The sequence below is a fragment of the Elaeis guineensis genome, chromosome 4, assembly GCF_000442705.2.
Source record: "Elaeis guineensis isolate ETL-2024a chromosome 4, EG11, whole genome shotgun sequence".
NCBI lineage: Eukaryota > Viridiplantae > Streptophyta > Magnoliopsida > Arecales > Arecaceae > Elaeis > Elaeis guineensis.
In genome coordinates, this window is record NC_025996.2 from 71,130,643 (window position 1) to 71,143,321 (window position 12,679).

Genomic DNA, 12,679 nt, shown 5'->3' on the forward strand with positions numbered 1-12,679 from the left:
GAGAAAAGAAGCATTCAATCACTTCACCAATCACTCTCCAGTAGCAATCAAGTGTGAAATTTATTAAGGGTATTCAGCAAAAACTTCTTCCTCTTGAGTATTGTATTTATTTTATATTCATTGTATCTATTTAAGAAGATTGTGTGCTGAATTTTTTGTACTCTATTTTTTTGAAATTATATTTGAATTTTTGAGTTTTGAAAGGTTCCAAAACTAGTTTAGGTTGATCCGAATCCTGAATTAGATTGTTGAGGGTTGGCTTGTATCCAAAAAATAAGTGTTCTTGCTTGGATAGCAAGGGTCGGAGTGTCCGATGTGTTGTAACTTTGAATCCATTTAGTAGATTGAATTCTCAAGTAGAAATTTAGAGAGTGGATGTAGGTACAAGGTTGGCACCGAACCATTATAAATTTTTGTGTTTGCTGTGCTTACTTCTCTTTACTTGTTCTTTGTGCCATTTACTTGCATTCTTTTTTTTATGTTTGAATTTATTTTTATTGAATATCAACCCACTTCACTCGATCTCTTTAGCACATTATTTTAGTGCATTAATTTTTTAAAATTTTAAAAAAATCCAATTCACCCCCCCTCTTAGGCTCCATTTCTGGGCAACATCGACCTTTTGGTTCCCGCTCTCCCGACCAAGATCTGTCGCCATAGGTGATCGAAAGAGACTCTTTGGGGCTGACGACGGTGATGGAAGCAGTCATTTGGATACCTCGTTGTTGTACGTCCTTGGGAGCTACGATGATCTTCTTGCTATCCAACACCTTTTGCAACCTTGAAATTTTTTCTCTGACATTGTGGAGTTCATCTTGAATTTGTAATGTCTGGTGGGACCTCGCCCATCCAAACTTCCTGTACTTAATCAGAGACTCCAAGGCATGGATTTCACCATGGGTAGAGTCAAACTGACGACGATATATGGTCAATTTCATCACCACACCCCAAGACTTCTTTTCCACTGCATCGGATATCCTTTGTATTTTTTCGACCAATTGTGCTTTCTTGGTGCTACGTGCTACAACTCCTCATCAAACCTCTTGTTGAAGTCTACTGACTTTTTTCTCAGCCTCACCAAGTTTCTTTTGGGCCTTTTGTAGTCTCCTTCCCCGATCAGCAGTCTTTCCTTCAAAAAATTTGAGTTTCTTCTCCAAGCTCTTAATATGAGCTTTAATCTTGACCGCCATCACCGGAGGAAGAGGAGTGGCCAGTAAAGGAGCAGCAGCTATCGAGCCGACATCACAAACATCATCCACAAACTATGCAAACAATTGAAAATGATAAATTCAAAAAGTTCATAATTTCATTTCATTAAATGAAGGTTTCTTACAAAGATAGACTAAAAAAAAAGAGCAAAAATTATAAGTTTTTAATCTCAGACCTTCTCTTGAGAAGTTTTATCCGAAGGAGACTTGGAGGGACCTGCATCAGTAGTTGAAGAGGAGGGTGGCTCGGTAACGTTCTCCTTCTTAAAAATGGGGAGCTCAGAGGTGGCGTGAACTTTCTCATCATCTTCATCTCCATCTTCATGATCTAGAAAGCTAAGATCAAGCTCCGGATGCTCCTTCTCTATCAACTTTCAGCGGTCGACCCAACCTTCTTTGTGAGCCTGATGAAAAATCTTCTCGCTGAAGGTCACATGGCTATCGCGGTATTCTTTAGACACCTTAAATATCTTGACTGCTCGAGCCATCTCCTCAGTAAAGGTGGATGATGCCTTGAATTTCTCGATAGAAGAGCACTTGGCATCTTGAATGTGCTCCTCAATCCTTCTCTCCGCCTCTTTCTCCCTCTTCAAGGCAAGGGTGAGATCGGACTCCACCTGCCCGAGGGTCCCCTAAAGATACTTGGCCTCAGCCTTTAGCTTCTTAATTTTTGCTTGAGCTACTTGGACGTCCATCTCGGCTTTCTTCTCGATCTCTCGCACTTGTGCCTCCCTGGCTGAGTGGTCCGACAAGTTGATTAGAACATGGAGCAACTACATTTCATATCGACTAAGAGGAAATATGATGATTAAAAAGAAAAGAGGGGTGACAGGATAAATGCTATACCTGATGGTCAATGGTCAAGGACATCTTCCTCAGACTGGAGGTGCTCATCTTGTCCATCTACTCCAACTCTATCAGAATAATAGAGTTTTCGACAGTTTCTCGGACTACCTTCCAGTTTTGAAAAAATAAATCCTCCAAAATGTTGTCGGGGAGGGCCTCATTATCATCAGCCTTCTTAGAAAACTCTACTCGAGCAGAGGTCTTGGAAGGCTAAGATCGCTTGACGATCCCTTCTCGGGAGTCGATGGTGAGGGTTGGAGTAGGTGCACGAGTCACCAAAACTACCTCAACCTCAGAAGAAAGTGCTCGATCGACAGTGACTGACTCTTGACTGAGCTCAACAGATTTCAACTTCTTCCTCTCGATCCCGATGGCATGAGTCTTCCTCTTCTGTGGAAGAGAGGCCTTCAATTTCGTAATATCCTTTGTCGAGGGTTCCATTTCTATAGTTGTTCAACAAATATCGGGTTAGAGAACTATATATATATATATATATATATATATATATATATATATATATATATATATATGTATATATATGTATGTATGTATGTATGTATGTATATGTAAAATATAAATGACCCCACTCACTCCTTGGTTTGCTAGAGGAAAGTCCTGTCGAAAAAAGGGATTCATCGAATAAAAGCTCATCTAGATGAGGAGCATTGCGATCTAGGAGATCCCTAAGTCCTTTCTTTTCCTCGACACTCAACTCTATGGGCTTCAAGGATGAAGCTTCGATCCGACCCCTGTTTGAAAGCCTCCAGTCATCTATCAAAGCACAAGAAATAAAGAAGAAATAGTTTTTCCATCCATGAATGGATGAGGGAGCGCCAGAAACTAAGAAACTAACACCCCTCTGGGAGGAAACATACAACCAGTTGGCGTATGGGTGTTTCTTCAGCATGAAGAGAGCTCGAAAAAAGGGAATCAAAGTTCGAACTCCCATTCGAGAGCAAAGAACAAGAAATCCTATGATATATCTAAAGGAATTTGGGGATACAGCACATAAAGCAATACCATAAAACCTAAAAAGTTCAAAGATGAAGAAAAAAATGGAAAATCTAAGATCTGCCCTAAGATTTTTCTCATACACCGTTAATCGATTTGGAGGTAGACTGTGAACTCGAGCAATGAAATCAGAAAGTTCAAGTTAGAATTTGTCTAAAATAAAGTATTGGGCTCGGAGCAACTCCAGGTCGCTTAAGGTTAACTCGGATTGGATCTCACTGGGTCCAACCAAAAGGTTGGTTTTGGACTTAGGATTTTTTGGATCCTTCGCTTTCTCTCGTACGAGATTCTTACTCACAGAGCTTTTGGAACCCACCATGGAGACAGAAACCTAAGGGGAAGCGAAAGAAAGAAAAATCTAAAAGAAGGTAAGAGGGACTTACCTTTGAGTAAAGGATCAAGAAGAAACGACTATCTTCCGAGAGTCCTTCACACGATAGAGAAAGAAGAAAAATTGGTTGTGAGAGCTTTGGAGCAAGAAAAATAGCAAAAAGAGAAAGGGTTTCATAGGAGTCAGCAGGATAAGGAGAAATAGAACAAAAAAAACCACCCCTTTAAATAGAAGGATGCACATCTCTTGAAGGATGTTAAGTCGGTATGAATTCTTAAACGAACCACACGTCAAGCCTTTATTAGCTCAAAATCGACTGAGGGTCTCCATATTTAATGTGTCTTAGCAGAGAAGAGTGGCATCCACATAGATTTTGAAATTTTCATCATTAGTTCGATAATTTTTTCATCTAAAAAATCGCATACAGATATTTAGTTTAAAAAGAGCTCTTCACATCTTCGGCCATTCAGAATGTCAAAATAAATACTCCCATAGTCCGACCAAAGCTCGGACTAGGGAGTAGGGGGTATCTGTGAAGAATAATTTGAAATGGATCGATGATGTATGAAGATTCAAGCCCATTATGACCCATCGGGTCCATATCAGCACCTCCTAGATTTCTAATTATTGTGGTTTGTTCGATCCATGGTCGACAAATATCTGTTTCGATCCTCGATCGAAAGCTGTTCTCTCCGACCCCTTATTGGTATGTTATTGATCCAACTTTTAATCTAAAAGAGCTAGTCAGAGTGCACATCTTAAGCGGTACAGTCGTCTGATTGATTATGACTCGTCTGACCCCTAGTCGGAGTGTGCCTGGTTTGACCCTTAGTCAGTTAGTCTTTGATCCGCCCCTAGTCAGATGGTTCTTTGCTCGAATCTTGGACAGAAAAGGTTTGATCCGATCCTTGGTCGGAGAACTTGCTGGTTAATCCCCAGTCGCATCCGATCCCTACTCGACTTGCATATTGGAATAATCTTTGGTCAGCATAACAACTGCGAGTCGGCTAGTCTTTCGGATCAATCCATCTAACCGAGTCTTGATAAAAAAACTATCAATCCCAACTCCTAATCGACTGACGACTAGCTCCGAACCCTAGTCGGCACACCACACTCTCTGATTTCTCCTCGAAAGCAGATTGATCAGGCTCAGGTTCAAAAGGTAGGCACTAACTCACCACAGTTGTCTGATCCTGAGAATCTCACAGATATAACCTTCTGATCCTGAGAATCTTGCAGGTGCATCTGCTTGATCCTGAGAATCACAATCAAATAATCGCACCAAATTCGGCCAGTTTGTCTTTCAGGAATGGTTACTCAACCGTCTCTTTTATAAATACTCAAATTTTGAGGACCCAGTAATTCATTTCATAGAACTAAAACTCTGCTTCTCTATTTGCGTACTCTAATTTGAGCGTTGGAGGGTCTCGCCGAAGTACAATCCTCCAGTCCGAATTTTTTTATAGGTTGCTTCAACACTATCTTCCGGCATCAACTAGAAACAAGCCGCAATAGTTGCAATAAAACGATGGTTTCAAGAGATTGCAGGGATAATATATCTGCTTAAATTATCACTATCAGTTATCTAATTAATTGCAAGAAATAATGGGAGACAACTTGCATGTCAATGGGCTCCGTGGAATCTGCCATCAAATTAAGAGACGAGGACAACGTTAGAAAAAGAAAGCAATACTAAAGAATAGGAAAACCCTACAAGAGAAAAAGGGAAAAATAATGCCAAGAATACAAAGAACAAGAAGCATCATGTATTAGCATACCTACATCGATCAAAGTGGAATACCGCGCATGGCATATCCTGCAATAAAGCTCTCCAATACGATCGTCAAAGTACCTGAATTAGATAACAAAACATTGAGTTCCCTGTAAAATATCAAATATCCCATCTTTGTATTCGTGGAGAGAACAAGAACTCAACAAGAAATAAAGAAAGGAAGATAGAAAGATTGATTACATGTAACAGAGAACGCCGGTTTCATGATCGCAGCATGGGCAGTGGAAGCAGAGGTCGGGGACTGGCTTCATAAACTTTACAGCCGGCCTCACCTTCGGGTACTTCCTCTTCGCCATCAATGGATGGAAGATTCTTGCAGAAAGAGAGCGGATTAGAGATTTGAAGAGAGCGATATCTTGGCTAAAAGCTTTAGGAAATGAGTTCCAAAACCCTAATATGGGATTTAGAAAAGAGAGTAGGAGGAGCGAGGGGTTCTTTCATTAGGGTTGTTATGGTCTTTATGTGTGTCGTGGAAATAGCTCGGTCAAGGGGGCATATACATGGAAGGAAAGAGAAGCTGTCAGTGATACGGATTTGAGGTTTCCTTTTGACGCGGAGGATTTTGGTTCCGTTTAAAATTCGAAACTGACTACTATAATTGCAGCTTTTCGCGTTTAATACTGCTTAAAAGAAGAAAAAAGGGGGTAATTTTTGTCCATGGGGATATTCCAAGATGTGGGAAAAAAATTGTCCATCTCTTTTCTTTGATGAGCACTTTTTTTTTTTTTTTTTTTTTTTTTTTTTTTTCATATCTCCATAGATATGGTAATAGATAGGATTCTTGCAAAATTTGTGATGCCCATATCCAAACCCATTTAAAATACTATTATTCTAATTTGTCTCAAATCCGATTAAAATTTTATTCCAAGATCCCAAACCTACCTTATCAAAAAGTAGTAAATCCATTGGGTGCTTGAACCCACTTGATTAATCTTTATAGGATTGGGTTATTTAGGGTTGGTTTGGGTCAAAATAAATAGGGAGGAAGGGATAGAACAAAAGACTTTTGATAATATCATACAATAATCAATAATATAATTAATAATATATCTAACTAAAATGAATAATACATGGCAGAAGATTAGATATTCTTGGGATTTGAGGTTCAAATTGTCTCACCCCTCTCTTATATATATATTTTTGTAAAAATTTATAAAAATATAATATATAATTGGATTTAAATAGCAAGTATCTGAGGGTCAAATTTCAAACTCATTCTATACCATAATAGCTTTTATATTTAAATCCTTTGTTTCTGAAATTTTATTAGATTTTACTAAATTATTCTTATTAGGATTTGAAATAGATCGGATACTCGAAAAAAATATGCCTAGTTGCAAACTCTACATATCCTCCATGTAAAAGATTTTCATATTTTTGAATTACTCAAGTTCAAATATTAGGATATGTACTATAATATTGCTAAGCAAAGATTATGATTATTGGGACAAGTACTAGTGAACATAGTGCGAGTGGTTAGCATTGTACTTTTTTTAATCTCTTTTATCTTTTAAGTAATTCTGATTTCTTTTTCAATAGGATTTCTTGGGCTTATGTTAGTTTTCTTTTTCCTCTGTTATGCAATTTCTCGGATTTGTGCTTTCCTTTGTGTTTTGCCATCGGCTATGATCATGGCTGGTGGGAGGAATGGATTTCAGCCATGTCTAAGATAGTAAGGTGGCAGATTGCGGTTGACTAATAACATCTCTCTTCTTTCGTTCTTTATTAACTAATAAACACAAATTTCTTTCTACATCAGAGTATATCAATCGCTAATTAAGAGCAATGGATTTTGGTTTTGGGGCTTTGTTATTTGTAGCAGTCATATGGAATATTCTGCTTGAGTATAAAAACTGGTGTAAGACAAATATTTGTATCCAAAATAACATTCACATCGAACCAAAGCAAACAGAAAAAAACTTTTATAGAAGCAGAAACATAGACCTGTACCAAAACATTGAAACTGTAGGATGAAGAAGCCCAAAAACACATCATCATTTCTTCAAAAAATAAGCTTGCGTTGCATATAAGAGAGGACTTCATACAAGAGTTGCCAAAGTTGACAGAGCAAGAATTCCACAGCAAACTAAAAACTAGGCCTGCATTATAATCGACACATTGTTGCTTTAAAAACCTTGCTTGTACTGTATATAAGATGAGAGATCCTCGTACAAAAGCTGCCAAACCTAATATAGCAAGAACTCCACAGTAGAATAAAAGCTAAGCCTACATTGTAACCGGACAGCTGATGAAGGAGGCTTTTGTAACAGAAAATGAAATGAAGATAATTCCCTAGCTGAAGAAGAAGCAAACATCAGTAGCAAATACATTTATAGATCATATCAGCAGGTATATTTGTATTATAAAAATCAAAGGATGAACATGCATAAACCAGTCGATGATGAATTGTATACTCCAGACTATTGTAGAGAATAGGTATCAACCATTCAAGGATGACACAATGAACACACAGTCTGAAAGAATATTTGCGATGGAACATAACAGAGCAAAGGGTTGCATATGAATAAAAAAACATGATTGCACCCAGTGGAAGAAATAGTGAACACAACCAAAATCTGCAAAAAGGATTATATAGAGAGAAGAAGAAAGCCCATCCAAGAAGAAAGCAGCAGCCACCATTAACCTGCAACAAAATTAAAGAAGAAAAGACAAAGAAAATAAGCATCATAGGCGAATATAGTTCATACTGGCAGCATCATTTCGAAGTAGAGTATGAAGCTTAGTAGATAGGGACTCAGAGGGTCAATAGAATCATCATCGTCCCAAGTATATTTAGCAAGCCAATCAGCCATTGAGTTTGCTTCTCTAAAAGTATGAGAAGCAATAAAAATTTGGAGGGACCTTCGACATTACAATATATCTCTAAAAATGGGGTGGCTATGCCATTTTGAAGTGGCAGGTGAGTTTATCCAGGATATAACAATAGCAGAGTCACCCTCTAGCAGAATCTGGTTCTGCTTAAGGTATTAGATATGTGTCTTAGAAGTCAATTGTTGGCTGACATATTTTGTAATTGTAGGACTTAATTTTGTACTTATAATATTTTTATATTAATATTTTTTTTTTCAATTATGTTTATGTGTCCATGATTTGTCCTAGAAATTAATAAAGATGATTTTTGTATATTTTCAAGGTGTTGAGAATTTGAGACATACATTAATTAGTGGTTAGTTTCTAAATGCTCCCGATCAAAGGATTGTGATGGAGGATAGTGATCAATCTATTCGAGATCGGTGCACGGTTCACCTCTTATGGGCAGATGAGTCTTGGGTCTGCAGTATAGGGATACTGGGGTGAGGGTGCAGATGGTTGTTAGAGAACAACTTGTACTAAACATGACCAACATGAGAAATCACTTGGATGTCTACTCACTCATCAGTGGTTGACTCGATGCTGCAGTGGTGTGATTGGTCCTTTGACATGTGGTGTCATTGATTATATACAGCAAGACTACTGAGTTTGACTGCATATTTTCTTGATCCCTGCCATTTGGGCCCTTACTGTGTATATTGACTACAGTAGGTCAGGTTCACTATTGGGAGTAGGATGCACCTAGATGGAATGTATCGACCTTGATAGAAAAGGAGAAGTCTTATACGATTTGTGAGACTGAGTTCAGAAAGTTTTTGGCTAAAGCAAGTATGAATATTGAAAAATTATTTTTACGAAATTCATAAATGAATTCGAATCGAGCCAATCTAGCAAATGACTGACAATGGGATCTGACGAGTTCTCTATGACCTCCATCAAGTCGAGACTCATGATAGAAGGACTGAATCATATGATAACTGCACCTAAGATTTCATACTTTCATTCTACTGGATTGCCATAACATACTACTAGATATCACTGGTGGATTATGGGACTCATCGGGTATCGTCTTGATGATCGATGATCCTCGAATGGTAAAGCTGAAATTATTCCAACCCATCGAAAAGAGTTTCGATGATATTATGATGGAGATCATAATATATCTCACTACCAGATAGAATGGAACCTATAGGGTCATGCATTAAGATATTTAATCTTAAATTTATTAATTAAACTTGTGAAGTTCTAATTGGATTAGGATTTATTGAAATTCTATTGGGTTTAAGAGAACCATGCTAGCATATAGCTAAATCTAATTCTTCTCTGGACATCGATTTTTTTATTAAATAAGGATTAGATCAAGTCCATTGCCTTGAACCTAATCTAAATCTATTTTGATTTCGGTTTAGTGGGATACCTATTTATGGGTCCAAAAGGATTGGATTAAGTCAATGAGTTGGCTAACTAATCTCTTATTTCCTCCCTTGTTATTTTCTAATACGATGTGAAAATTATTGGAAAGAAGAGATGGCACCTGCCCTTGGATAGGACGTGAGATAGAGAGAGGGGCCCACTTCCTCTCTTGCTTAGGCATAGAAGGAGAGAGAGAGAGGGGACGTGGTAGAAGGAGAGAGAGAGAGGGGCCACACCCTCTCTCTTGTGCATGAAAACCCTTAGGAGGCACCAAGTGTTGGCGCCCCAACTACCTGCCTAGTAATTCATGTGGCGTCCTCTCATCTTTTCTTATAAGATGAGGGCGCCACATTCACTTGACTTTTGAAGCAAGGGCCTTTCCAATTAGGTCTAATTTTTTTTAAAAAAAATCAGATTAAAAGATAAGAGAACTTATGAGATAAAATTTAACCTTTTTAGCCTGATTGGATAACGATTTGAAATCAAGAAAGGCCTATTTAAGGAGATAGTCTCCTAGGGTTTAATAATTATTGAATTTTGAGAATTCAAAACTCCTCCTCTCCTTCTCCATGCCTCATCCTCTCTCCTTTTCTCTTTTCCATGCCCAAGGGTTGGGCATCCATCATCCCATATGCCTGAGTTGAGAGGTGTCCTTCTACAGTAAGAAATGAGGAGAAAAAGGTTGCAGTTCAAGGGTTAAGGTTGCAGTCAAGATCAATTATTGATCAAGGTTCAAAGAGGCTAAGATCCTACTTGGAGAAGAAAGATATACCATGAGAAGAAAGATTCAAGATTGATTCTGATGGATACTTGTAGAGGCCAGACATATATGCAGCTCCAGGACCTTCAGATCTAAGATCATCAGTAGTGGTGTATTTCAACCCATGTAAAGGTATTGAGATTTGATCTCTTCTTTATTTTAATTTTTAGATTATATGCATGTCTTTATTTTTAGGCTCGAATATGATTAGATGAGATTTAATACATGTGGGGTTAAAGGATTTAACCCGTTTCATTTCCACTGCTCTTCAAAACATTTTTGAAATCTATGCATGCATCCTATTCAGTTTTCTAATAGTGGTATCAAAGCTAGGTTTCGATCCTGAAATTTATGGGTTATTTAATTGATTCTGTTGTCTAACCTGACCAATTTGATTGGTATTTAAGAAAGCAACGGGAGGACCCCCACTCATTTTAACTTACCTGATCATTTTGGGAGATTCAGTTTCGCACTAGGTTACTTGGTGACTCGAGTTCACCCATACCGACTAGACTGGTCAGACATGTGGATGTACTGACCTGAATTTGATCAGTCGAATATCAAATCTATTGATTTAGAAGGGATCTAAACCTAAATCTTCTCACTAAATATTAAGTCTAGAGGTCTTCCATCATTGTAGAGATGTGGGTGCCTTCTTGGCATTGATCGTTCTCAACTGATTACAGTGATTCGGTTACATCGAAAAGATACAACCACTCTATTGACATTTGATGTCCTAGGATAGACATGGGATTGGGCTCAATAAATGTTAGGTAAGGGTCCCAATGATGGTTTTGTATCCGTTGGTGAACGATGGGTCTGACTTAACTAAGAAATATACTAATAACTGTTCGATGAGGCCACAGGACTTAGAGAGCAAGTCCGCTACATCTTGCTTAGTGAAGCAATGGAAAAGATGTTGTCCACTCATTGGTCTATGCTCACCAATAACTATTAGGTGAGGTGTGTATAGATTAATGGGACCGCAATACCCACTTAAAATCAATCACGTATAGATTTTCATTTCTCCATCCGAGGACTGTGGGAGATTCGAAGAAATAGTGAGAGCCTTTTGTTTATTTTTAAAATCTCTAGAGTAAATATTTTATAAGTATAAATATATAAGTAAAACTGTTCTCTTTACAAATAACCATATCGAGTGCTAACCCCTTAGCTTATATCCTTAATACCAATAGGTTTATCAGAACAAACTACAAAGACTAACTCCAGAATTTGAGAATTATTCTTAATTTCGAAAAACTTATCCATGTCCTAGATCAGAATGCGCTTATGTTACCAACTTGTCCATCCCCTGATCAATGAGCCATACTTGAGAAGTGGATGGATAAGGATAATAAGGCGAAGTGCTAATTTTAGCATCCATGTCCAATGATTTTCAGCGACAGCGTGAAGACATGAGGACTATCAAAGAGATGCTAACTCACTTATAAGAGTTGTACGGTGAGCAGAGTCACACAACTCATTTTAACGTCTCTCGGAGACTATTTAGAGCGAAAATGCGTGATGGACAGTCCGTCAATGATCATTGTTTAACAATGATCAAGGACATTGAGGAGCTTCAGAAGCTCGACATGAATATGGATAAGAAATTACAAGTGGATTTGATCCTCCAGTCTCTTTCTGATTCGTATTGGCAGTTCATCATGAACTACCATATGAATAAAATTGATAGTACTTTGCCCGAATTACTGAACATACTGGTAATAGCAGAGGGCATCTTGAAAAGTTTAAAGGGTACAGTTCTGATAGTAGAGCAGACTTCCTCTAAGAGAAAGTCTTCTTTCAAGAAGAAGAAATCTGTGAAGAAGCAAAAGAACGAGGCCAAGCCCAAGAAACAGGTTTCGAAGAAGGCTAACAATAAGAAAAAGTATTTTCATTGCAATGTTGAATGCCATTGGACAAGGAACTATCTGACTTACCTGGTGACTGTTAAGAATAGGATGAAGGATGGACCTTCTGAAGGTACATCTGATATGCTCGTCATTGAAACTAATCTAACGGTTTTCTCTTCTTCTAGTTGGATTTTAGATTTTGATTCAATTGCTCATTTGTGCACTTCTATGCGGAGTCGTGAAGAAGTAAGAGGGCTGAGGGAAGGTGAGATCACTCTCCAAATCGGCAATGAAGCAAGGATTGCTGCTGTAGCTGTCGGAACCTATCCTCTACGATTACCATTAAAAATTAGTTTAATTTTGAAAGACTGCTATTATATACCTATAACCAGTAGGAATTTAATTTTTATATCTGTACTGGCATAGGATAATTATAATTTTTATTTTAATAAAGACATGTGTTCAATTTATTTTAAAATAAAGTTACTACACGTACTTTTCTAATTGATGGTCTTTATCATTTGTATATGAATGCGAGTGTCAATATTAATGAGCAAACTATGAATGCCATAGAGTCTAAGAGACCTAGAAATAGGATTAGCCAAAAATATCTATAGCATCTTAGGTTAGGTC

The 12,679-nt window shown here is 37.8% G+C and overlaps 1 non-coding gene across 1 annotated transcript; it reads right to left on the minus strand.

Moving 5' to 3' along the window:
* Positions 1 to 4,903: 4,903 nt before the first annotated feature.
* On the minus strand, positions 4,904 to 5,676 carry LOC105035692 (uncharacterized). Its single transcript, XR_012140485.1, has 3 exons — positions 5,369 to 5,676; positions 5,175 to 5,248; positions 4,904 to 5,039 (listed from the first exon to the last, which is right to left on the minus strand). It is a non-coding gene; the product is annotated as an uncharacterized protein (transcript).
* Between the last annotated feature and the right edge of the window lie 7,003 nt (positions 5,677 to 12,679).